The 25,972-nt window shown below is 43.4% G+C and overlaps 1 protein-coding gene and 1 long non-coding RNA gene across 3 annotated transcripts in view; one reads left to right on the forward strand and one right to left on the reverse strand.

Annotated features, from left to right (window-relative positions):
• PDZRN3 (PDZ domain containing ring finger 3) overlaps positions 1-25,972 on the reverse strand; it is a 212,174-nt gene that overhangs the window by 134,503 nt on the left and 51,699 nt on the right. The window lies entirely within an intron of this gene.
• On the forward strand, positions 764-6,102 carry LOC142468151 (uncharacterized). The gene is made up of 3 exons (XR_012788590.1): positions 764-1,146; positions 1,753-1,900; positions 3,812-6,102. It is a non-coding gene; the product is annotated as an uncharacterized LOC142468151 (long non-coding RNA).

The following is a 25,972-nucleotide window of genomic DNA, read 5'->3' on the forward strand; positions in this document are numbered from 1 at the left end:
CAAATTTTTTAAACAATTAAAATTCACAAGTAGATCTTTCCAGATCTGTACAGCCTTAAAATAGAAATGTAGAATGATAGCCGTCACCGTGAATGGAGGATAAACACTTAATTACACACACTTTAGTATTTGTACTTGCCACAAAGCACGGCTTTGGTGGTTACCCTGCCCTGTACCAGTTCCATTTCCACAATCTGTCTCATCTGTTATCTGACACAGAGCCCTTCAGCGCAATTCTGTCCATTCAGATGGCGATGGCGCTAATGACAGAAAACACATGTGCAAGGGTAGGAATGTTCTATTCGCTAGTAATCTGTTCTAAAAATACGGGTTACAGATCTCTAGAACATTTTATCAGTCACCAAAATACTGCTACTGCTGTAGCTTGTTTCTTTCATGTCTGCACAGACCGTGTAGGCTAACCTATATCCTTAATCTGTGTACTGTATGACAGTTCGTCTCCTTAGCATTTGATATGAGCTGTGGAAATCAAGCCACACTATAAATAATGTGGCAGTACATCACTGTAAAGCCTGGTTTCAACACCTTGGTAAGCAAGATATCCACACATCGCATTTTAAAGAGTCAGGGGGAAAATATTCCTTTATTCATTTGCTTCAATTAATGGTAAGAAGCTAAAGGCGTCTGGGAATATTCAACTGTCATTGAAATATGCACTCACAGGCAACACTTCGGCAGGCAAAATGGCCTCCGTCACATGACGTTGTCTACATGGTCAGTAACTAGCCAGGCACTTTTTTTTTTTTCAGTGTCATGTTTATTTGCCACAGTGGTGCATCGGCGATTCATATTTCAAGGCTACAGATGGACACAGAATTCATGCGAACGGAATAAAGTATTTATGGGTTGCTTAAGAGGAGACAAAGTGATAAAACATTTCGGGAGACAAGCCCAAGGGTGCTCTGTTAGCTTTCTGTTTTAAGTATCTTTGGGAGCGCTTTGCCAAGTCAAACAAAGTCCAGAGCAGAATGCAGATCCTATTTCAGTAGTCAGGCGGGCTGCTGCTCAGTGGGAGAAAGAGAAGGCCAGGACAGAATGGAAACCATGGAAACAGAAGTGTTGAGGAAAGCTTGGAAATTAAGAGATCCACTTAGGCCAGCAGGACTAATCATTCAGATGCCATAAGTAAGTAGCATTGTCTCGGCCCAAATTGAATAGCAATACCACCGTATGGGCTTATTGGGGCTCCTGACATCTCCTAGATCAGCCTAAAAGCAGACTCCCCTAGACCTAACTACCATACAGATCTTCTTGAGTGGCTCTTATTCATAACTGAGCCTAGCCGAGCTAGAATGGTAGCACTGTTTTTTACAGATGGCCAAAATGAATACTAAGGGGCTCTTAAAACTTAACATGTAATACCTCTCTTGCATGATCTTCAACCCCATATGCTATAACCATACCTGCTGTATTTAGCAAGTACTATAGTAGGTTAGTGGGCCATATGTTAACTGTCTATTGACACATTACTCTATAGATATGTGTGAGTTTCACTGTGTATCTTAAACTTTTATTGGTTGAAGTTCAGAAATGGCAGCTATTTAAAGGAGCAAAGGCATTGGTGTTAAACTATATGGACACATTTTTTATTGACTCTTCTTCAATAAAAGGGCTTTTTAGGTCATTTCCAAGTTGTTCGCCACAACTCATTCCTACACCATTGGAAGGGCAGAGGGAAGAAAAGATAAAAACAATGGAACATCTGAGAAAACATACATCTTTCCTTTTCAGAAAACTACCTCCAGGAACCTGTGAAATGAATGATTGATGCGGTTCCCCTGCCTCACGATGAAACATTCCTTTTCTGCTGAGCGTGTACAATTCATCTATTTATCTTCCTCTTGTCAACTTTCCCAAAAAACATTAAAAATAAATGCAAGTATGTTAGGTTTGCAATATTTTATAAGCTGCGGGGGTGGTATGGGAGCGCTCGCTTAAAAGTCAACGTTTACATAAATCAGACTGACTTTGTCCCCAGAAGGTTGAGATCACTATTTTGAATATATTTTTTAACTTACAGCCAGCCCCCTATCCCAAAGACACTGGTCTAGCAGCAACATGATTCTACGGAGAACGGAGAAAAAAAGAATGCACAAAATGTAGATACGAATACAGTGTAGTATTTCTTAAGAACACAGCTCCTTATGTTACTAACAACTCACAACATATCCTGAGTGATGTAGGCCTTGTATCACATAGCCTCCGGTGAAGTCAGGAACCTAGTTGGAGTTGTATACCCCTAGTGCCTCATTAGAGCAGCAAAACATGTGAAATCATATATGGATTTAAAAAAATTAAAAATCAGTTCTGTAGTATTGGATAATAGTGACTGTTTAAAAAAATAAAATATATATATATATATATATATATATATATATATATACAGTATATTTTTTCAACTCTTCATGCTATTTTTGATGAGTTTGAATATTTATATATTTATTTGTAAAATGTTTTACCAAGAAGTAATACATTGAGAGTTATCTCTCGTTTTCAAGTATGTCCTGGGCACAGAGTTACAATCACAATACAAGTACATGGTAACATTAAATAAACACAGGTTATACATTATATTTAAAGACATTGCATGAGCAGTTAAAGATGATATGTTAAGGGCGTATGTAACAGTTACAGACCAGATTCAAATGTAAGACAACTTTAATTTTGAAAGAACTTAAGATTGGTGGCGGCTTTAAGAGTCTCAGGTCGGTTGTTTCCTATAGCAGGTGCTCATCTCCCAAGCAGTGTAAGATCTTTACAACACTATCGTGTGTTTGTGATAATTCGTTGTCAATGTTCCCAGCAATTTCAGCTGCAAACCGTAACAATAGATAATGTTACCTTAGTAATATAAGGATACATTGTTGCTGCTGCATTACACTGACTGAAGGATTGATTGAAACTGAAAAAAGCCATTTAGTTAGGCACACAATTAGGCTTTTTACAGAGTTATGACATGAGCACCAAACGATTGCCAAGCTAGGTAAGAATGTAGAATGATACATTGTCACATTTGTTACATATAAAAATAAGAAAAGAGGAAATGTAGTATTTCTGCTTCCAAAACAACATAACCTTTAAAGTGTATGTAGAATGTTGTAAGAACTACAAAAAGTGCATATGAACTAAAATGCTCACATTTAATCATATCTTTATAGCTTTAAAGGGCTACATTTAGTTTTACAAGGGGTTCCATTACTTCCGGTATCCGTCCACTCAGTGCTGCCCTGCTTCAATTGACCCAACGCGTTTCACAGCATAGTAGTAGTCGTCGTCGTAGTAGTAGTATGCTGGGGATAAGAAAAACCTCTTACTTCCTTCTCAGCTGTTCAGACCATCCATGTCACAGAGCTGTGTACGGCAGCTCCAATGTTTCACACTTCTGATCAAACACCAAATGCGTTTCCCCGTGGATCGGCTTCATCTGATGAAACAGGCAAAACGCGTTTGTTGTTTGATTAGAAGTTTGGAACATTTGAGCTGCCGTACACAGCTCCGTGACGCGAATGGTCTAAACAGGTGCGAAAGAAGTAATAGGTTTTTATTTCCCCCGGAACACTTCAAGGAGCGGATCACGAGAGGTGCCGCGACCGTACTCCAAATGGGGGTAGAGTGCAGGACCTCGGGTGAACAAGACACATGTGAGCAGTAAAAGACAGTGACAAACTGCATACAAGGGCGATCTATTAAGGAATCTAATGTGAGTGTACTTCTCACCTTTTGTCCGTTACAAGTATCACTGATATACAATATTATACTATTCTCTCTTTTTCTTTTTCTCCTTGTGCAGATTCATGCGCCTAGAGACATTCTTCTTCAAATATTATATGCACTTTGTTTCCTAAAAGATGCAAGAAGATTCCAAACGATAAAACTAAAACTGAACTAAAAATGAACTTGAATCTATCTCAATATTACATCATCTTAAATTCTGACTTCAGTAGGAGGCGATACCTAATTGCTTGTCCTGAGGAAGAGAGGTGAACTCTCGACAGCTTGTCGTATAATATCAATTGTAGTACAAATAAAAAAAAGGTACAGCTCAACCCCGTTATAACGCGATCTGTTACAACGCGGATCCGCTTATAACGCGATGCAAGCGTGGCTCCCAATTTTCGTATTTATGAATACTTTACAAACACGATTATTGGTGTCTTAAATACTTTATTGTACAATGCATACAATTGTACATTATTTCTAACGCGATACGCTTATAGCGCGATGTGATTCTTTGGACCCCAAGAACAGCGTTATACGGGGGTCGAGCTGTATCACCTAATACGGAGGCATTCATTTACTTTGCACTATCGCAACTGGACTAATACGGCTATTTCTACTTAACACTGCCTATTCTTTGAAAGATACTAGAGGAATCTGAAGAACGTACTACAACTTATAATAACAATTACAAATTATACTAAACAGGAGCCTAGGTCTATCTCAACAGTAAGTCCTGTGGGGATAAGTGTTTTCATTTTGTCGATCCAATACATTTCTCTACGTGATACAGTAGCTTATTAATTCTCCCTCTCCCTCCTGCTTTGATCTGCTCAATTGCCATATATTTGAAACATTTAGGCTCCTGATGTTTAACTTTAAAATGATTGCAGACACTGTGGGTAATAAATATATGGTAATGTTGAGATTCTCTTATTCTATGTTTCAAAGGCCTGATGGTCTGTCCAATGTACTGTAATCAACATAGACATTTTAATAGATAACTTTGTATTTGCTACTGCAATTACTCTAAAAGCAGCGATAACGACAACCCAGCACTATCACAGGTTACAGCAGGGGAGCGCAATTTGTTCCTCTGCGCCGCCCTGCTGGCAGTCCCCTTCTCCTCACACCACACCCCTTCTTACCTTGGCTTTGGTGTCATGACGTCACGTTGCCATGGCGACGCGTCACCAGAAGCCGTCTGAACCAAGGTCAGGAGAAGTTACAGAGGCCTTCGCTGCTTCACCGGCTTTTAATTTAAATGCCTTCGGAAAGCGCGCGGGACCTCTGTAACCTCCGCGCCCCGCCCCCCACAGAGAATCTCACACGCCCCCCCCAGTTTGCGCACCCCTGGGTTACAGAATAAGTCCCAATATATTTAAGAGGCACCTAACTTGTTCCGTATTGACAGGCTTTGCAGTGATTGCACTTGAAAAAACCTAGTCTATTTTCCAAGCTGTTTATTTTTGTTGATTATATATTATTATTAAGAACAATGTGAGCTACACTGTGTTTTAAATTGAGGTTACATGATACCATGCGAGCCGTTTATTTATTTAGCATTGTTTCTAACGCTACTCACCAGGAAAACTCGGTACTCGAGCGCTTGTAGGAACTTAGGGAGGACGCCCACCCCAGACCTACAACCGGGACCTACCGAAAACATATAGGGGAATGACGAGGATGACCAACAAAGGGTGGAAAACACGAACAGGGGCAGGAAATCTGGCTGCCAGGGTGTTATTTATTTATTTATAAAATATTTTACCAGGAAGTAATACATTGAGAGTTATCTCTCGTTTTCAAGTATGTCCTGGGCACAGAGTTAAGACAAATAATACATGGTTACAAATACAGTTACATAAATGAATTAGGGTGTGTTTGCCATGTTACTAACATTTACAAGAAGCTACATTCTTAAGAAATACAGGCATACCCCGCATTAACGTACGCAATGGGACCGGAGCATCTATGTAAAGCGAAAATGTACTTAAAGTGAAGCACTGCCTTTTTCCCACTTATCGATGCGTGTATTGTACTGCAATCGTCATATACGTGCATAACTGATGTAAATAACTCATTTGTAACAGGCTCTATAGTTTCCCCGCTTGCGCATAGCTTCGGTACAGGTAGGAGACGGTATTGCTGTTCAGGATGTGCTGACAGGCGCATGCGTGAGCTGCCGTTTGCATATTGAGCGAGATGTACTTACTCGCGAGTGTACTTAAAGTGAGTGTACTTAAACCGGGGTATGCCTGTACTACACTAATATGAGTCCCTATTATGTGTGTATTATCTTTCCTCATCCTGTTACTGAGGCAACATTGATAATAAAGAAGGCTTAAGAGAATCGAATATGGAGCGGCAAAAGCGTAAAAAGTTTGTGAGTACGTTTTGGACTCTTTCACACGTCTCTACTGGTCATGAGGTGCATTAATATAAATATTACTGAATGCACCACAAGAAACAGATTACTTTCTCTTGTTGCTTGCTGTCTGTCTTGGGCACTTATCCCGCCATTATTATTTTAATGGTCTTTATTCACATACTGCTGCCAACTAACCAGACCCGTTCTTGCCGCGTGAAACCTGTTCTCCGTTCTCTGCACTGGCTGCCTGTAAAATGGCAAATTTATTTCAAGATTGGCTTGCTGACATTAAAAGACCTACATGACCAGTGTAGCCCCTAGGCACTTAGCTGTAGCACCTGCCTCGGGCCTATCTATATTTCCCCCATATACTTTTGCCGTGCTCTCGGGCCTATCGGGAAGTCATTTAGCTGTTGCGGCCGCCTCCTTAACTGCCCTTTCCTCCTCCTCCTCCTGAACCGCAGCGGCACCAACGTGACGAAGCACGGTTATCGCGTTGCCATGGTAACGTCACGTCATTTGTCGCGGCGACGTCGCGTTGCCGTGGCAACAAGACGGCGGGTGCCGCCTGCGGCATCATTTGACACTGCGGTTCAGAAAGAGAGGGCTGCAGGCAAGGAGGCGGCCGCAACTGCCAAGTGACTTCCCATTAGGTCCGATAGGCCACAGAGCACAGCAAAGGTATATGTGGGCGGACATTTTAGCGCAATGAAATTATGCCGCCCTAGGCCTAATGGGAAATCCGCCACTGCCAGGGCCCCAGCTATCTGAGAGAGCTTCTAGTTCCCTACACTTAGATCTGCAGGTGAAGGACCCCTAACAGTTCCCAGAATCTCTGGGACTTCCTTTAGGGCCCGAGATTTTAGCCACGCTGCTCCCACTCTTTGAAACAGGAAGTAAGACTCCATGGGAAACATTAGGCAGTGCACTGCATGCCAAAAACCGGAAGAAAAATGACGGAGGTTGGATCGCTTCAACGGATGGAAAAAAATCGTTTATTGGATCCTCCGAAAGATAGTATCACACACTGTGAGGGGAACCTCTGACGCGTTTCGCGTATGCGTGCGCTTTGTCAAAGAGTATGGTTCCTCTCATAATGTTGACATATATAGGTTGATCACAAACCGGATGCCCCGCCCACCTTGTGTCCGCAAACACAGTCCCCCATGGTGAAATCAACCCACAAGGGCTATGTCCAGGAAACAATGGCGGTGCACCGGCAGTGATCCACCCCCACATCGATACACAATAAACGAAAAAATTAAAACAAAATACAAACACCCATGAAACTGTGTAAAAAAAAAAACTTTCTACAGCCCTTTGCCAACCAATATTGTGTCAGTCTTAATAGAAGTATGTAAGACTATTAAGACTGACACAATATTGGTTTGTTCAAATTGCTAAACATAATACCTCATGGATTTTTTGTGTGCACACTCTTGAGCACTGACACAGGAGCCCAGGTGCTCTGATTTTTTCCACTCTTTGGAACAGTCTGCCTCGTACAGATTGAGAGACCCCCTCTCTGGGAATCTACAAAAACAGGTTCATGACCTACCTGCTCACCCAGGCATTTAATTAATGAACCACAACCTGTCCGGCATTTAATAGCTACAGTACCGTCCCATCCTGTATTGTATCTGTCCTTGTGTTTGGTCTCTTTTATAACCTTAAAAGTTTGCTTCTTTTTCCGTTTTTGCAACTCTGGAGCGCGTTGTGCCCCACTGGGAGAAAAGCGCTATATAAATAAAGTTATAATTATTTTATTCATATTCTGCAAAGTGCTGTGTATAAGTTTGGCGCTTTACCAATCAAAATCTTAAAATCGAATCCACCAAAGGCATGTTATAAGCATAGTTTTGGGCAGTTATTTGCAATCATACCCAGCCCTGATTTTGGGAGCAGAAGGCACAAACCTTTTGAAGACAACAGATGTTTTTCGTTTTTGACATTTGCATTATCTGTTCTTGAAACATGAGCTGGAGTTTTAGGCTCTGAGGCTGGAAATATTCCATGGAATCTCTCTCATTCCCCTCCCAGGGGCCGGCTTCCTGGCTCATGATGTGCATTTAAGATGAGGCATGTGCTGGCAATTTAGCTAAACCGTGTTTCAATAGCCCAGTCACCTCTTGAGACACCATTCTCTGACATTATACACCAGGGGTAGCCAACTCAAGGGCTACCAACAGGTCAGGTTTACAGGATATCCCTGCACCAGCACAGGCGGATCAATCAGTGGCTCAGTCAAAGACTGAGCCACTGATTGATCCTCCTGTGCTGAAGCAGGGATATCCTAAAAACCTGACCTGTTGGTATCCCTTGAGGACAGGAGTTGGCTACCCCTGGTATACACACAAGCTGGGTGCTTGCGATGAAACATTTTGCGCAATAACAAGTGGAATAATCGTTTCTTTATCGCTAGGCCCATATTTTCTCACATCTCACAGAGAGTATCTAACACGCAATGCTCTCTGACTTTTAGCGTTGAAGTGAACTTGTTGCAAACTTTTTTTTAGTAAAGCAAACTTTTCACTTAATTGGAATGGGTGAAATTCCCAAAGTACGCTTAAGCGTGCGGAAAAATGTGCACATCTCCACGTACGGCCCATTGACTTGAATAGGCTGCAAGGGGTATTCCCGCGCCAGGTGGTGACCTACGGCAGAAGACTGCTTAGTAAACACGGCCCCTAGTGAGAACATGTAGCTTAAAACACAATCACAATGTAATAATTGTTTTCATAGCGGGTTATTAGTGTGCAAAGCTCAACCACAGTACTGCAATAAAGGACCATATACAGTAAGCGAACGGGCATAAGGGGGCTTACATCTTAGCACTACTTAGTAAACATGTCCAAGTTGTATCCCTGCCCGAAAAGCTGATTGGTTAGGGCAGGGGTAGCCAACTCCGGTACTCAAGAGCCACAAACAGGTCAGGTTTCCAGCATATCCCTGCTTCATCACAGGTGGCTCAGTCACTCACTGGGCCACCTGTGCTGAAGCAGGGATATTCTTAATACCTGGCCTGTTGGTGGCCCTTGAGGACTGGAGTTAGTCACCTCTGGGTTAGGGTTACACATGACCACCCCCCCCCCCTTCCCCCCGTCTGTGTTTCATCAAATACAAGCAATATTCAGAAGTTATAAGGCAAATAATTATTACAAATGCAGAAGGGTTTCCAACTGTGTATCCCACCACTGTGTTTAACAATTCTTTAAGGTCCATTAAAGCTTAAAATACAGCAGTTTAACCGGTCATGGTCAGATGTAAGACTGTGTTCTTAAGAACCTCTTGCCAAAAGAAGCCAATAATAACCCAGAAGCAAGCCGCAGAACGAGGCAGTGAAAAGAAGCAGTGAGGCGCAATGAACCCACGGGCCTGGAACACGGAATGTCACTCGGCTCTCGCCGGTCGGTGATGCTGGATGGTTAGGAGAGTTAGAATGAAAAGGTTTTCTTCACCCCGTTGCTACCAGAGAGGCCGGCAATGGATTGGTACTGCAGTTCCTTGCCACCAAATTTGATTCAGAAGGTTAAAATTCATAATTTCAACATTTTACAGCCACATTGTCAAGACGTATAGCCCCTAAATGGGCCCTTTAAGGGTTAGTGCTGTTTAGTGAATATGACCCTAAATATTTTAGGGGAGTTTGCTGCTGTAAGGTCAGTGCACCCTAGCTTCTGTCTAGTGCAGTGGTGTTTAACCTTTTTTTTTTGTTGTTAAGGAACCCTATAATTATATTGTGAAATTCTGCGAAACCCCAGCCCTCTCTAATAGTGTGTCTGAGATCAGATGCATTGTAAGGAACCCCAACCCTCTCTAATAGTGTGTCTGAGATCAGATGCATTGTAAGGAACCCCAACCCTCTCTAATAGCGCGTCTGAGATCAGATGCATTGTAAGGAACCCCAACCCTCTCTAATAGTGCGTCAGAGATCAGATGCATTGTAAGGAACCCCAACCCTCTCTAATAGCGTGTCTGAGATCAGATGCATTGTAAGGAACCCCAACCCTCTCTAATAGCGTGTCTTAGATCAGATGCATTGTAAGGAACCCCAACCCTCTCTAATAGCGCGTCTTAGATCAGATGCATTTTAAATTCTTCTGGCTCTGGTGCAAATTTCAAATGACCAGAAAATTGCAGGGAACCCTTTATTTATGTCCGTGGAGGCCCTGTTGAAAACTAGTGTTTATATGCAATCTTTGGGCCTCCGTCAAGAGCAACATACAGGCTAGGATTGCAAAGGTTTTTTTTATGGACCGATTTACCATTTGTGTGACAGGGTCTGCAGCCCCAGTCCGAACGAGGAATCATGTTCTTGCTCGTGTTATAGTCACGTGATTCCGATCGCCCCCCTGACATCTGGAATAGAAGAGGATCAAAACCCCACGGGGCAACCCCGTAATGCCTCAAGGGAGCCAGTGTGTCGTTGCCCCAATGTCACGGGACACTGAAAGAGTTAAGATAACTCTAATTGTCACTAAAGAAACTGGCTGGGGTAACTACAGTATAGGTCGCAATGAACCTGGCCCCAGTTATTCTAAAGAACTGAACTTGGTCTCCCAGCTGAAAACCGTTGATTTGAAACAGAAGGCTTTGAACAGCCTGTATTTATATAGTTCTCTAGCTCTCGGAATTCAGTTTTTCGGTATTTATTGTTTTGTTTTTCCAGTGTTTTTATTTCGTTAAAAAAAAAAAATCTGTTTTTATCAGTGTTAACAACAGAAAAATATTGACACACATTTTAATTCTGTGCTTATCTGGGCATATGTTTCCATACTTCCTTTGTATCCTATCTGTAGGTGATTGCTAGAGGAGGTGAATAAGAAACTATGCTTAATTTGCGTTTTTTAAGAGTGGGATGATCAGCTGGTGTTTTTTTCAAACCTAAAACTGAGAATCTCGACATAGACACACACACACACACACACACACACACACACACACACACACACACACACACACACACACACACACACACACACAACAATATATATGTACATGCACAAAAACACACACAGAAATAATACGAATGCTATAAGCAGGATTTAGGTCAGTGCAACGTAACACTTTTGCTATAGGTGCCTTGTATACCGGGCACAGGGTTTCAATTCCAAGCCTCCTCTTGGGAGGTCTGCTTCTAAAATAATGTCCCATTCCACTGTGTACTGCTGAGGGGCTTCAATAACAGCTACAAACAACGCTCAGGGGACACACATTGTGTTCTTTTAAACTCATTGTAAACATTGTGCCATCAATTATACTGGCCTGAAAATTACTATTAGATCATCCTCCGCTGAACATATAGTTTAAATATATGGATATATTTATAACTGAAACACTAAAGTGCAGGTCTCAAGCTCAAACCAGAAAACTGCTATATTATCTATAAAACACTGAGAAATATCCCATATCCGTTCCAACCTTCCTCAAAAAAATCCCTGGCATAACTAGCATAGAGCTAAACAGGATTATTGTTCCATTATTGGGGTGTGGCAACTAGCCGGAGTGTATTCTGTGGCGTCTGCGATCTCTTCGGTCTGTAATCATGCACAATCTAGGGGTTTTTGTTATCATACCTGGGCTTAAAAAAAAACAAATCAGTCCATTTAGGAATGACATGGTAAAAATGAAAGGGAAGGAGGCATTTTGTTATAAAGTTTCATCTCGACCTATAATCTTTAAGTAAAGACATTTGCCCTGATTTTAATGTAGACTTTACGGGGGGGGGATTCATTAAAGTGCGATAGTGCTGATCGGGGCACTACCGCACGGAAACTTAAATGGGAGTTCTGTGGGGTAGTCACGGCCGGTGGGAAAGCCGGGCAGGGCGGTGGAGGAGGGCCTGGCGATGCCGGAAGTAGGGCCCGACCGCTGGTGGCCATGCCCAGCCCCTTCCTCAGGGTAACACACTGAAGCATTTCCCCACCAACCCCCTCACTGCCCCATTCAACAATTGTGAAAGCCCTTCTGCCCCCTCCCCTCCGCCCCCAACACCCAACAACCCCGGGATCCAAGTCGTGGCTTCCGGGACAGCTGGCGGATGGCCTAGTGGTGGCACGTGATTAGCACTATAGCACGTTAATGAGTAACCCGGTGTAATTCATTGGTGGGAAACTTTCTCTATTGCGCCGTTTATCTGCACTCAGACCGGAAGAAACGCAAAACCCACCAAATTATGGTGTGGGACCAAAAAATGTGAGAAAATGTATGAATTTAAATATGCATTTCTCAAGCTTCCACGTGATTAATTCAACATGTAACGTAATCACAATGAGTAATGACGAATGCTATTTTTCTAAACAATGGGGTTCAGTGAATATGTAATTCCCACTTGTGGATGTAGATCTAAGAATCCAAACTAAAAACCTGACAAGTCGGCTCAAGCAAAAGAGGCCTCCGGAGACTTCACAGGAACCGTTGCGATCTATAATTACACTGAATGTGACATATTGAGAATTACGTCATCCATCACTAGGCTAGAAATAACTTTTCCATGTTTATCCTGGTGTAATGCTGGATTTCCAGGGAGCCCGCCTCTCGCACACAATGTCTCTTTTCATGAGGTTTACACAAACTTCGAGGTAGTCTCATTAGCCAGCAATGAGGGCCCCACAATAGCATCCCCTCCAAGACTGTAAATCAGGACTAGCCCGCGCTTCTCACCACCCAGGCCTAATGGAAACTCATGGGACCTCAAATATCCTGTTCCTTGCTGTAAATAGTAATATTTGATTGCTGACCTGTGGTGCTAATGCATGACATCAACTGTTTTCTTTTTATACCATTGCTGCATATATTGTTAACTCCTCTGGTACCGGGGCCTGTAGGGAAATGTAGACGGCAAAAACTGCAATACACTAACTGCTCCGTATTAGCTTCTAAGGCTGCGTCCATAGAGGGGGGAGCAGTGCTGAACCGCGCTGAGGCTCGCCTGCTGAAGCCTGTGCGATTTCATGCACATGCAGGCGAGCCAGCGGGCGAGATCAGGAGGCGGGGGGAGGCAGGGCAGTGACGTCGCTGCACCGACGTCAACGTCACGGCGCCGATGTCACGGCGCCATGACGTTGACGCTGCTTCGCGCTAATTGAATGTTTTCAGCCGACAGCGCGCTGAAAAACAGCTTTGGCTGTCGGCTGAAAAATCCAACTCCTCAGCACGCCTGCGGACGCTGCGTGAGCCCCCTCTCAAGACATCCTCATTGAGGATGCCGGGGCTCAGCGCAGAGCGTCCGCACGGCTCAGCGCTGCTTGTCCTTCTATGCATGCAGCCTAAGGCAGTAAAGAATGGGTTAATCTAAATTGATTCAATGCCAACTGGTCCATCATTCTCAGGCTCATCAACACAGGAACAGAGTTCAGCTCCATTCCTTCAAATGGAGCTTAACACTTACCCAGCATTGGGAAGACCGCTTGACTGCATAGTCGATAGAGGCCATAGAGCCTTAGGCTACGGCCCCAGTTTTCACTGCAGCAGGCGCGCCTGGTGGACTGGCGGCACGTTCACGTGTGAATGCCGTGATGTGCGATCTAGGGGGAGCGAGAGGAGGCGAGGGGGGTGCAGCTATGATGGGGGAGGGCGCGGCCATGATGGTCTACAATACCTGCACTCCTATTGGTTCACACGATCTGCCCTGCCATTGGCTGCCCGCACATCACGTGATCTCGTCGCGGCAAGGAAAGACAAAATTCTTGCCTTCCCTGCCAGCGGACGCGTAATCGCGCTTTGCGCGCCCACACACACACGGCGACTGGGGCCTGCCCCATAGAGGGCAGTGCTGTGGTGTGTGGCGTGCCGCTGTAGCACGCGTCACAGCGGCCACTGGGGACCTGGCCTAATGGTTCAAGCCAAAGACAATGGGAGTGTTCTCCCCTGTATATAATAAAGTCTAGCTCAGAAACGCGTTGCCAACTGGGTCCATGTGTTGGACAGGTTAACACAGTTCAGCTGTGTCCTTCGTCTTTCTCAATGCATGATGTGATTTGTAGTCTTACTTAATGTCTTGGGGAAAAACAAACTGGACTAGATCAATTTGTCCTGCTGACCTGGTTTTGCCTGGCAATTCTAATCCTCTACAATGCAATGTGGTCACCTGTGACACAGGGAGATAACGGGACTGTTCCAAACTCACTCCGAGCGAGCTCCATGTCTCAGGCTAATGCTGCGTAGGCCAATTAATTGCTGAATTATTCCCAATATAGGATTTAGATTTGAAAAATGAAGGAGACATTTGGATACTGATAAAGTAGGATGTTTAACCCTCTCATAGCAAAGGGGTTAAGATAATCACATATCCCTTTATTACCTAAAACCAATTACCTAAGCTGCCGATCGAACTGGTCTCCTGTGATCGATAGGTGAATATCCTGCTCTTGGGGCTAAAAGAAATGGCTTCTGCTGAATCAATCCTATCGGGGAAATGCAAACAGCTACAATATATCCTTGTATTACTAAGGACAACATTGTCTATTGTTACGGCTTTCAGTCTCCTGCTGGGAACACTGCAACACTTTCCTGTTAGTAATCATTTGTTGCAAATGCTGTTCCACTGCTGGGGAGAGGGCAGGACTCAGAAAGAGACCTGTCAGAGCCTGCTATTATTTTTTTTTTTTTTTTTTTAAATAAAGCAATATATTGAGAGTTATCTCTCGTTTCCAAGTATGTCCTGGTTGCTATAGCCAAAGGATACATGTAGTAAATCTTATTTAATACTACAGAACTGATTTATTATTATTATTTAAAAAAAAAAAAAAAAACATTGAATTTTGAATGTTTTTCTCCTTTGAATAATACTCCAAGCTGTAAGTGGTGCCCAGTTGGCCTCATGTGACTAAAGCTACAAGTTTGCCAGTACTTCAAACTAAATGCAGTTTGCAACACAATTGGCACGTTTTAATGACGGACTGCTGCTGTAGAAAATAAATGATGGATCCTCGGAGGATGCTGTAAGAAGAAGAAATAAATGGTGCTTTCAGGGATAAGAAACACTCCGCTTGCGGCTTGTACCCAATCAGTTTTCTGATTCCGCTAACTGCTCTCTTTCTCCTTAATCCCCCCGTGATTTTTTTCTTCTTCTTAAAGGTATCAATGAAAACCATTTGTACATTCATTCCTCAATCCGCGCTGAACACACACAAGGCTGAACTTCTCCGAACTGCAGCGTCCTTATCCAAATAATCCGACAATGGAGCTTATTTACTGATCGCTGTTCAGTTGCTGCAAGAAGGCGGCTTGAGACTGTAGAACTGGTGTGACAGTGGCCAGTGGAGGAGTCCTGCCATATTTCACAGTCTGAAGCTTCAACTTCTTAAAGGACCAATCCAAGCAGGCGATGTATTTTTGCAGTTTTTTTTTACCATAGCTTTGAAGCAGGGGGTCTCCGGAGCTGAAACCCATTCATTTCAGCTCCGGGGACCCCCTGCTCCTGGAGATACTCATCTCTGTAGGGGGTTCCGGTATCTCCTGCAATTATAAAACTCCCGGCGTCCCGCGAGACAATAGGAAGATGCACTGGGTGACGTCACGGCTTCCTATTGGCTCGCAGGGTGCGGGAGCTATGAAAAGCGCCCATTACGTGATCCCTGCTAGCCGAGTAGAGCGGCTTCCAGTACCCCTCTACAGAAGTATGTCGTGAAGCAAGGGGTCCCACAGAGCTGTAATTAATGGGGTTCAGCTCCGGAGACCCTCTGCTTCAATCCTATTTAAAAAAAATCTCAACAAAAAAAACAAATCCGCTGCTTGGATTTCTGCTTTAAAAGCAGAATTTCAGGTTTGGAGATGGAAGGGAAGAAATCATTCTTACCCTTAAAATTTAACATTCTGCACTATAGAATGGTAGCGAGTTCTTCTTACAAAAAACATGCAGAAGAATCAGCAGGCATGTGTCTGAGATTTTGATGCAGATAGAGAGAGACGTATTCCAGCATACTATGAGCATCAAATCAAAATCAAATCAAATCAGCTTTATTGGCATGACGAAAGAACATTTCATTGCCAAAGCGTGAATAGTAAGGGGTGGGGGACAATAATTACACGAATACTAGGGGGTAGGGTATAATGATTGCAGGGTATATGGGTAACAGTTTCGCACAGGGATGTGGGGGTTAGTGGACGTCTCTCAGCTTGTGGCAGGTGCTGATAAAGTGTGCAGCCAGTTCTGCTGGGGTTTCATCTTCTCCCAGGAGGATCGCTATTTGTTGGTTCTCCTCTATATTATTAAAGTTCTGGATAACAGCAGTTAGTTTCTCTAGGTGGGCGCTCCTCACTTCAGAGTATTGTGTGCAACGCAACAGGAAGTGAGTTTCATCTTCTACCTCTCCTAGCTCAGTTATCTTCTATTAATACCGAGTCCCCAAACTGCTCACTGAAGCGAGAGCGGCAAACTGGGTACAAAGTAATGATACACTGTCAGCAAAAGACAGTCACTTAATGTCAATATAGTGTCAAAACCTTCATGCAAGGTGTCCTTATCAAAGAAAAAAATGGTAAGCATTCAGGTGGCTTCCAATTGGTAGCCAACCAGGGTTGGTCATCTCCTGCTTGCCAGTAATGCTCTAGTACTATGCCGAGTTATCGCTGAGCCCCACCCAATAAGTAACGGGAAGTGCCTCAATGTATACACCCAAAGGTGACGCCACTTACATTGCCACTTATCACAAGTGTCTGAGTACCTCACACTGTAGCCCAGTGTGGGATAGTTAGAGCCAGGCCAATGTTATCTCTGGCTATCCGTTCTCATCTGAATTCCGTGCTCAGTATCCCTGCTTATTATTACAACTGTTCATTTAATCCGTGCATCGAGTTCTAAGCGGTATACATGTTGTGTTTGTTTTCCCAAAGCAGAATGTTGGCAAGCGCTTGTCGAAATTGGCAGAAGCCACAGCTAGCGACTGCATCCACCCAGGGCTGTTTTTACATTGGAGTTGCAGTACAAACGCACGAGAGGTCCTTTTCAGGGGAGAGGTTTGGTGCTTTATACCAGGAGTGGGCAACTCCAGTCCTCAAGGGCCACAAACAGGACAGGTTTTCGGGATATCCCTGCTTCAGCACGGGTGGCTCAATCATCATGACTGATTGAGCCACCTGTGCTGAAGCAGGGATATCCTGAAAACCTGACCTGCTGGTGGCCCTTGAGGACTGGAGTTGGCTACCCCTGCTTTATGGCTAACAACAGTGTTGGGACAGTCCCGTTTTTATGTGTGATATCTGCAACAGGTTTAATGCCCAGATCCACCAAACTCCGTGAAGTCACTTACCCTGCCATTAACCTAACTTACCGTCACATTAACACCAACGTGCATCTTCAAAAGATAACATTATGTTATTAAGTGTCATGTTTTGTCCCGCATAGAACCCAGCGTTAACTAGAACAATCGTTAGTGATAATGAGATGCAAATGATATGCAAATGTCATAACATCGCATATCCACAAAAGTTTCTTTAGAGTGACGGGGGGAACTTCAGCTGCCGTCCGTTACCTAAACTTGTGTAGATCCCCCCCCCCCCTTCTGGGAGTTGTTATATTCAACTAAATGGTTAAGGAGGATTTAAAGAGTTAACTCTGAGTAATGCCCCATCTGACAAGTATGTTGTGAAGTCACCAGGCAGGGGCCCGATTACTCAGTTTCTATACCATGCTGGGTTGGTCACATGGTTCAGGATGACTCAGCAGAGGCTAAGCTCTGCCCTTTTCTACCTAGAGACACAGAGTGGGAGAGAGGTCATAAATAGGAGGGGAGAAGAACTCCACCCTAGGACCCCAGGAGAAGAGCCAGAGGAGGGGGTCTCACCTGTAAATATGTAAGTACAAGGTTCTGTAATAAGGTAGTCTAGGGTAGTAGCCCCTTTGTTGTTTGATAGATAGGGAAGTGCCCCTGAAGATAGGCTCCCTAGAAATGTATGAGTCATAGCAGTACAAGCTTCCGCTGGGAGGCCTGTGTCCCCTAGGGGTTACCCAAACTGGTAGCCCTGGGACTCAAAGGAACATAGCAACTGGTCGTCTTGGACACCCTCCCGCTGTGAGCATCCCAGGGGAATATAATATGGAACCCAATACAAAGGGATCACTGCCATCCCAGCATTGAAAAGCTACTAAAAGGCTGATCAGAGCCAGATATTTAACCAAGGCCTCTCTGTACCAAAGATATAAAGGGGAAGCCCAAGCAGGGACCCAGAAGGTATAAGAAGGGTATGTAATATGATGACAAATCTATCTTGTATGACTAATCCACAACTACTCCAACTGTTGTAAGAGTGTGCCTCTCCAGGAATGCAGTAATGCCCCTGGGGAAGTTGTTTCTTCTTCAAACTCTGTAAATAAAGCCTGTCCTGTTTGTAACTATAAAAGTTCCTGGTGCCCATGTTTTCGACCTTAACACCCAGCTGCATGGACTCAGCCCCCTGACAAGGCAATACAATGTAGAAGACAAAATCTAGAGACTCTGATATAAACTCGGTAGGAGTTGAGCAGGGATAGTTACACTTTGTATTACTCACATCCAGACACTGAAATAGGGTTTTAACAGGGTCTGGATGGGTGCAACACCACAATTAGACAAAATGTAACTATCATAGTGTTATTTCCTGCCGTTACCTCCCTCTCCTCTCTTTCTCAACTTGAGTTAGAGCCCTATTCTAGGGTCTGGATCGGAGTAACGCTAAGACTTAATATCCCATGATTGGAAGATTACTCAATGTTAGGCCACAATTATAGTGCCGGCTACAGCGTGCGCGGTGGTGCGCACCACCGGAACAAATACCTAATCTCAATAGAGACGCACATAGTGCGTGTGACCGTTACCATGGGGAAGCGCGACCACGTTTTGGAAAGACAAAATATTTGGTCTTTCCAAGCAACGGTCGCGTTACGTGAAGCGGTTCAGCCAAAGAGAGCGAACCGCTCGCGTGATGTCACGCTATGCCTCTGCCATGCCTCCCCATCGCCTGAACATCTCTTGAGAACACAGGCCACACATCGCGCCAGCGGCAGGCGTGCGCCACGTGCACGTGCTCCGTCACGCGCAGTAAGTATAATCTCAGCCTTATGCTACAATAACGTGACATTAAGCCTATGCTAATGAGATGTAGCAGTATGGTTCCCCTTCAGTGCCCTAATGACGTATAGTGTATGTCAAGAAAACTGCCACCCCCAGGGCCCTCATCGTGTGCACCGTGTTTTGCCAGTTTTTAGGGCCTGTACGAGATTTGAGCAATGATCGCACACCACACTGAACCCAGAACTGATCACATTATCTCCTGGAAGAGCAGTCACGTGACCAAGTGCTGGAGGGTCTGTGGTCAAGGAAGTAGCACAACCTTCTGGCACTGTAGCGCCCGATTGGGAAGTTCTCGGACCAAATTCCCCATTGAAGTCAATGAGAATGAGAATTTTGTCTGGAAAACAGCCTGATTTGAAGCTATAGAATAAGTCTGCTACTACAAAACCACAGCCTGGCTTCAGTGACTAACCTTGTAACTCTGTGCTGTCCTAACTGGAATACATTCAGTTTAAATAACCAAACTACAAGGGCCTTTTCTAAACATCTTTCTGAAATTACAAGATATCAACTAACATTAGGTGAACAGAAGTCTACATTTTTTGAGGTTCTGAATACTCAGTAACTTTAAAATGTTCTGATGTACCCACATAGTAAAACACAAGCTTTTGATGTTATATAAGAAATAAAAAAATAATGTTTTTGGAACTATAAAGTAGAGCACACAGGCTTTGATCTACCAGCCGAAAAAACGAACCATAAAAACTGCTCAGATTTCAGACTGTTTCATGCTTTTTCCATAGCAAAGTCTGAGAATATTTGAAGTGACGTTTTATTATCACGGTTTTGTGCTAAGGAGGAGAGCTTTTCTAAGCTGTACGTACGAGTGTTTTCTGTGATATTAGGAAAAGTTTGATCTCAACTTGTAAAAAGTAGAAAATTAGTATTTGTAGGAGGCTGCCATCCCTCCTACTGGAAAAACAAAAACATTTAAGAAGGACCAAAAGGGCTATAGGAGTGGCTCAGAGAGTAAAGGCCCAGCTGAATTCATTCAGAACCCCTTCAGCCTACATCTGCCTCACCCAAAGGCGGACAACCAAAGGGTGTCAGCCGTTTGCTGCTCAATTACTGGGTTGGGTAAGGTCTTCTAAGACAGCACATCGCATATCTATCCTACCCCTGTCAACACATTTTTAACCTTGGCTGTCACTGTTACGTACACCGATAATTATATATTATCTCTTCCTGTCCATGAAATGTCCGTAAATTGAATATATAACCTCTGTTCGTTTAATGTGACCATGTATTATCATAACTCTGTGGCCATGACATACTTGAAAACGAGTGGTAACTCTCAATGCATTATATCCTGGTAAAACATGTTATAAATAAATAAACTGACTCTGAAAACAACGACACAGAGTCTGAAGCAGGGGAACCTGGTTTAAATCCCGGTGTCAGCTCCTTGTGACCTTGGGCAAGTCACTTTATCTCCCTGTGCCTCAGGCACCAAAAACATAGATTGTAAGCTCATCTGGGCAGGGACTGTGTGTGTAACAATCCTACATGCTGCGTATCTCGCGCTACTGTATACTGTAATTGTGAAGAGCTTTGAGTCCCATTGGGAGAGAAGCACCATATGAAATAAAGTTATTATTATAATAATAAAAGCCTGCCTGAATTCAGCAAATCATTTATATGCAGTCAATGGTAGTTTCTCGATTAGCACTATTGCAGTTTAATGAATAATCCCCTTAAATGTAGAATACTACTGACAACACAGGGAAACTAAAAAGTAAAAGGATCCTTTTCCCGCAAACATTTACATCTTGACGACAGTGTCCCCCGGACATAATGGAAGGGACAGAAAACGGTTTTCACCTCTCTTACCCCAGACTTACTTTAAAAGGATTTCCTGAGAAGGGCTCAGGCACAAGACTAAATCATTGTCCGAGCAGAGGAATGCAGCTAACCGCACACATCTAAAAGAGCAATGCTGTTACTTATCACTAATGGATTATACCACTTGAGTGCGAAATCCATTTAAAACGGCACATGGCATAATCCAGCGAGTAACAGCAACATGAAAATATTGTGTTACAGGGGACTTTTGCTAAAATTGGCTCCAGTCATTAAGCCGCTGCGATGGCTGAGAAATTCAAGAGCCTGGCTGGCTTTGTATCACTTTATCTAACTGTGCTGAAAAGATAGCGCCATTTAGATGGTAAACTCGTTGGGATGGGATATATTGGGCCTGCATAATCCCATGCGGAGCTCATAGTACTGTGCTACATAAATTACAACAAAAGATGAAGATACTTGTAAACAATCAACCCCTTTTTTTCTACAGACATTGCAATTAAAGCTGCAGTTCAGACAATATCCTGCATGTGTGGTTTTTTTTAATAAATCAGTTCTGTAGTAAGAAAAAATACTTTTAGCATTTTCTGTTTTTAAAAAAACAACTTTGAAAGACCAATTTTCTTGTATTCTATTTTAACAGCCATTTGCTAAGGCGCTGCCCCTTCATGTCCTGTCACAAGCCCTGGCACACCCCTTTGTCAGCCCTGCCCTCCCTCTTGCAGGGATTGCAGGATTGCTCATGAATATTCATGAGCTTCCACTGAGGGAGTGAAGCAGAATATAAACAGATCCCTTCACTAATTATGTCACCAAATTTGGCCTATCAATACATGGAGAACTAATTGACCTGCAGCTATACAGCTCTTTAGACCATTAGAGATTAGAGATTGCACACATGAAACTATTGAAGTAAAAAAAAAATTAAAAAAAAGACTGAACTGCAGCTTTAATTAATTAAAAAAAAAAAAAAAAACCTTGAATAAATCTCATTATCAGCCAGTTGAATTTCTGAGGGGCCTCTGAATGGGGAAGTGTTTGTCAATCAAGTGTTTTGTTTCCCCTTACTCCTCACACCCCGTCCTCAGAGAGTCAATGAAGATAATGGGGAGGTGGGATTCTAGCTGTACAAGCACTTGCTGATCAGTCAGTGACATCACACAGTGACATCACACACAAGGGAGCAGCCAAAGGACATCAAACCCCACCCAAAAATGGAAATAATTTCCATTTGGAAATAAAAAGAGAGAGCCAGCAGTCCTATGTCAGTGCTTCAGTATTGTCAGTGGATGCATTAGATGTTATCTGTTAATCAAAAGTGAATAAACAGCTTTCAATAGTGAGCTGAAATCCGTGTGGAGTGTATTTATAGGAGTCTGTGGGTCGGAGTATCTTGTTCATAAATTGTATATCCCAATATTCTGGATACATGTATGAGTGCTGATATTCAGCAGGGGTTGGATAGGTGTCTGTAGTCGTAGAAAGATCTGTGGCCAACCACGCGGATACAGCCCCTGAGCTCACCACGCTTTAGAACACTTGACTTCCACGCTCTTATCCTGAGGGAATGGTACATCTCAATTCCGTGTCCCCAATAGTATACCGGAGAGCTTAGCACTCACAAGATCCCACCAATCCGAACTCTGTGAGTGTATTGTATTGTATGTCTTTATTTATATAGCGCCATTAATGTACATATCGCTTCACAGTAGTAATACACGTGGTAATCAAATAAATAACAGATAATATAAATAACAGATCGTGGGAATAAGTGCTTCAGACATAAAAGTAACATTAAGGAAGAGGAGTCCCTGCTCCGAGGAGCTTACAGTCTAATTGGTGGGTAGGGAGAACGTAGAGACAGTAGGAGGGAGTTCTGGTAAGTGCATCTGCAGGGGGCTAGGCTTTATATCATGTGCCTAGTATTATCCACAGTGCTATTCATATGCTTGTTTAAGCAAGTGTGTCTTAAGGTGGGTCTTAAAGGTGGATAGAGTGGGTGCTAGTCGGGTACTGAGGGGAAGGGCATTCCAGAGGTGTGGGGCAGTCAGTGAAAAAGGTTTAAGGCGGGAGAGGGCTTTAGATACAAAGGGGGTAGAAAGAAGACATCCTTGAGAAGAACGCAAGAGTCGGGATGGTGTATAACGAGAAAATAGGGCTGAGATGTAAGGAGGGGCAGAAGAGTGTAAAGCTTTAAAAGTGAGGAGAAGAATGGAGTGTGAGATGCGGGATTTGATCGGAAACCAGGAGACGGATTTCAGGAGGTGAGATGCAGAGACATATTTAGGAAAGAGCAGAGCGATTCTGGCAGCAGCATTTAGGATAGATTGTAGGGGAGACAGGTGAGAGGCAGGAAGGCCGGACAGCAGGAGGTTACAGTAATCAAGACGAAAGAGGATGAGGGCCTGAGTCAGAGTTTTAGCAGTCGAGCAACAGAGGAAAGGGCGTATCTTAGTGTTATTGCAGAGGAAAAAGCGACCGGTTTTAGAAACGTTTTGAATGTGAGAGGAGAATGTGAGAGAGGAGTCCAGTGTGACCACTAAGCAGCGTGCTTGGGCTACTGGGTGAATGATCGTACTTCTAACAGTAATGTGGAAGGAGGTAGTAGGGCCAGATTTGGGAGGAAGTATGAGGAGTTCTATTTTTGCCATGTTGAGTTTAAGGCGACAGAGGGCCATCCAGAATGATATAGCAGAGAGACATTCAGAAACTTTGGTTTGTACAGCAGGTGTAAGGTCAGGTTTTGAAAAGTAAATTTGTGTGTCGTCAGCGTAGAGGTGATATTTAAACCCAAGAGATGTTATTAGGTCACCTAGAGAGTGTGTACAGAGAAAACAGAAGAGGTCCCAGGAAAGAGCCCTGGGGTACCCCCACAGAGAGATCAATAGAGGAGGAGGTGGTGTTAGCAGAAGAGACACTGAAAGTACGATGGGAGAGGTAAGAGGAGATCCAGGATAGAGCTTTGTTCCGAATACCAAGAGTATGGAGAATGTGAAGGAGAAGAGGGTGGTCCACGGTGTCAAATGCTGCAGAGAGGTCGAGCAATATGAGCAGAGTGTAATGGCCTCTGTCTTTGGCAGCATGGAGGTCATCAGTTATTTTAGTGAAGGCTGTTTCCGTGGAGTGAGCAGTGCGGAAGCCAGATTGTAGAGGGTCTAGGACAGAATAGGTGTTGAGAAAATGAAGCAAGCGAGAGTGTGCTTCCAAAGGTTTTTTGTCTTTTGTCATCACCTGATATCAGGTCCATATGGGACCTGAAACATTGTTCCTCCTCTGTTCTTTGCTGTTACAATAAATGAAGCATTGCACTGTGAACAGGTGAGTAGAGATGTACTTTGTACCTCTGTCCTAAAGGAGACCTGCATTTTGATGAATTTGTTTGTCTATGTTGTGTTGGCTGCCGAAGCAGGATTCTCCTCGCCTGAAACCGTTTCCCTCCCACTTTGGAACGGTCTTTGACAAAGCGCACAAAGGCACAAAGCGCATTAGAGGTTCTCCTTCTAGCTGCCATCAACATTTTCAATGTGCCAATAAATTGATTTTAACCCTATTTGCACTCTAGCCATCTTTGCTTATAGAGCTGTGCACCACCATCTTTGCCAGTTTGCTTTGGTTCCAGAAGGAATTGCCCTTATAAATGAGCTTTTCTTAAAGTTAGTTTATCAACGTAGTTCACATCTCTTTGCCTTGATAGAGATAAGGAGAAGGAAAAAAGGGGATGCATGGGAGTTACAGAACACTAATATTGTTATGCAATGTACTAATTATAGCGAGACTGGTTACGTTTCTGTTATTTGGGTGCCAGGTGTGGGCTGGAGATCATTTATGTATTTATAAAATGTTTTACTAGGAAATAATACATTGAGAGTTACCCTCACGTTCGTTTTCAAGTATGTCCAATCACAATGGTCGTCCCAAATCTTTTAAAAGCAGCAGCCCACAATGATCGCCCTTATTGTCCTCTCCAACGCTGTTTTTGTTCTTAAAATATGACGCTCCGATATAAGCGTTTCAAATATTAAGTGTCTGAGGTTAAAATAAAGCTCTCACCAGAGCCCAGTGCAGTATAAAGTTTACCATTGTAACCTCAGAAAATAGAGATGAAAAAAAAAACATTATTTTTTTTTTAAGCAATAAAAAAAGTTGTATTTTTGTAAAAAAAACAAACAAAACAAACAAAAAAAAGAGGACATGTTCAGGGGCAAGATACTAACATTATAGGAGGTAAACTCACATAAGTTTCTGGGGGGCATTGCTACTTAAAGTCGCTTTGACACATATATATATATATATATATATCTTATATATAGTCTAAGAATTAACTATATACATGGTTTGAACACCACTCCGGGTTTGACCCTGAGACCCCGGGTTTCGTCCACGTATCTTCGGGCGACGGGTTTACCCGAGAAATCTCTAGGCGGCAGAATCATCATCAGCTTCTCCCCTTGCTGGGTCCCGTCGACATGTCTCCGTGAAGTCAAATGGCGTCGCGTTGCCATGACAATGGGACATTACGTGATGGCACAGGGTCCCGACTTGACACCGCATGGCGCCATTTGCCGTCTCGGAACCATGTTGACTGGACCTTGCAGGAGGAGATGCCACCGCTGCTGGAAAAAGGTAAAAGAAGTAAATGTACAGTATAAATAAAAGAAATAATTATTTTTACATTTAATTGCATCAAGTCTCCAGGTTAGCCTTCAATAGAAGGTGGCAACTCCGACTATATCACTTGTGAGCACATTCACATGTCTCAGATGGGTCTGCAACCCTGCTTTTCACCATTATCTTTTAGCACACAGTGCTTCCAATGCAGCAGGGGATTCTGGGAAACGACATGCAAACGAGCACTCGCAGTGTCACATTTTTGCTTCTTATCCAGAAAGAACCAAACTTACATTTGGCTGAATCAACGCAGGGAGCCCTAGTATTAAATCAGAACACCCTGCTACATACAGAGCGAGCCTTGAAATGTATTTCATTAAAATTACAAATCACTGCCACAAAT

This window comes from Ascaphus truei, chromosome 17 (assembly GCF_040206685.1).
Source record: "Ascaphus truei isolate aAscTru1 chromosome 17, aAscTru1.hap1, whole genome shotgun sequence".
In the NCBI taxonomy this organism is placed as follows: domain Eukaryota; kingdom Metazoa; phylum Chordata; class Amphibia; order Anura; family Ascaphidae; genus Ascaphus; species Ascaphus truei.